At 35.6% G+C, this 2,167-nt stretch overlaps 1 protein-coding gene across 1 annotated transcript in view; it reads left to right on the top strand.

Annotated features, from left to right (window-relative positions):
• Window positions 1-2,167, top strand: part of LOC129790699 (transmembrane protease serine 9-like) — a 776,474-nt gene that overhangs the window by 750,952 nt on the left and 23,355 nt on the right. The window lies entirely within an intron of this gene.

Genomic DNA, 2,167 nt, shown 5'->3' with positions numbered 1-2,167 from the left:
TACGTTCAATAAATGTATAAAAAAAAACTATTAAAACAGAGAATTATTTTTTATACGGAAAAAGGGGCAACAGTAGGTAATCATTGGCAGTTATTTTGCTAAATTTCATACTTTTTCTCAAGCATAAGAAGTTAAAACTTTACAAAGTCCTCATACCTAACCCTACTTTGAACGCCATCTTGATAAAAATCTATATAATAAAGAAAGGTCTCTCTATAATTTCGTTCCTGTTCAACTATGCATTTCTACACCGTTGGTCCGATCGTGATTAAATTTGGTACAGAGACTCCTGATACCAGGCGGTTTTTATCAACGACATTCATTTTCCCCCCAGAGCCCCCCTTCATGTAGCCCCAATATAAAAATCATGCTTTTTTGACTACTTTTTGAATTCGGCGCCATAAATGATGTGTGATATTCACTTTTTGTCTTTACAATTTTTTTTATACTGATAAGTTTATGTTTCATCAAAATTTTTCTTTTTGTAAAATTTGCGCGAAGCGCAAAAATCCCCACGTCGTTCGCAATAATTTTGACACTGATAAAGTAAAGGAAGAAATAAAAAAAACTACCAGCACATGATATGACGTGACTATTTATTTATTCTAAGAAATTCTCCGCAGCATGACCGTTATTTCTCTTTTCTAATACCCTTCTACCTTTTCTTTAACCCACCCTCACTTTTTGTAAGATATATCATACGCAAAATTGGTAATTTTTGATCAGTTTTTATGACGCGAATTTGTAAAATTTTCCTTCCAGAAAATCAAAAATGAATGACGATCAAAAATGAATCCGTGAAAATGTATCCGTGACGCCTGAAAATGTATCCGTGACGTCAAAAAATGCATTTGTGACGCCTGAAAATGTATCCGTGACGCCTAGAAATGTATCCGTGACGCCTGGAAATGTATCCGTGACGCCTGGAAATGTATCCGTGACGCCTGGAAATGTATCCGTGACGCCAAAAAATGTATCCGTGACGCAAGAAAAATGTATCCGTGACGCAAGAAAATGTATCCGTGACGATCAAAAAAATGTATCCGTGACGCCAAAAATGCATTCGTGACGCCTGAAAATGTGTCCGTGACGTCAAAAAAAAAATGTATCCGTGACGCCAAAAGATGAATCCGTGACACTAAAAAATGTTCCGTGACGCTAAAAAATGTTTCCGTGACGCCTAGAAATGTATCCGTGACGCCTGGAAATGTAGCCGTGAAAATGTATCCGTGACTCCAAAAAATGTATCCGTGACGCAAGAAAAATGTATCCGTGACGCAAGAAAATGTATCCGTGACGATCAAAAAAATGTATCCGTGACGCCAAAAATGCATTCGTGACGCCTGAAAATGTGTCCGTGACGTCAAAAAAAAAATGTATCCGTGACGCCAAAAGATGAATCCGTGACACTAAAAAATGTTCCGTGACGCTAAAAAATGTTTCCGTGACGCCTAGAAATGTATCCGTGACGCCTGGAAATGTAGCCGTGAAAATGTATCCGTAACTCCAAAAAATGTATCCGTGACGCAAGAAAAATGTATCCGTGACGCTAAAAAATGCATTCGTGACGTCAAAAATGTATCCGTGACGCCAAAAAATGAATCCGTGACGGTAAAAAATGTTCCGTGATACTAAAAAATGTTTCCGTGATGCCTGGAAATGTATCTGTGACGCCAGAAAAATTGGGTTTAATATCCCGGTGATACATCACAATATATGAATATATAAAAATAAAAATTTAAACCATCACAACTTTTTTCCTCTTTAAAATTTGCGCGAAGCGCAACAAAACTCCGCGAAGCGGGGCAAGGAAAATTGGAGCGAAGCGACAATTTACATCGTCGTATTAAAAAATAGAAAAACTATGAAATAAATCATTTTTTTTTAATTTGGCTTTAATAAAACATCTAATCAGTTCTCTTGGTTCTTTAGAACAGAAGAAATCGATTCCTAAATCAATTCCTAAACAATGCATTGAAATAAATAAAATATTGTCCAATAATTGTGCTATTAATTGATCAAAGATTGAGGTGAAAGTTTAAAGGAATAAATTTGAGTAACTTTTCATCAAATTCACTGGTAGAATTGAACAAATATTGTCCTGAATTGATTGACACAATATCGATTCAAAAAATAAGCAAATAATTGAGGTTTGAGTAATAATTGG

This window comes from Lutzomyia longipalpis, chromosome 2 (assembly GCF_024334085.1).
Source record: "Lutzomyia longipalpis isolate SR_M1_2022 chromosome 2, ASM2433408v1".
Taxonomy (NCBI): Eukaryota; Metazoa; Arthropoda; class Insecta; order Diptera; family Psychodidae; genus Lutzomyia; species Lutzomyia longipalpis.
Note: the sequence above shows the minus strand (reverse complement) of the source record. Positions and strands in the feature narration are given on the sequence as shown.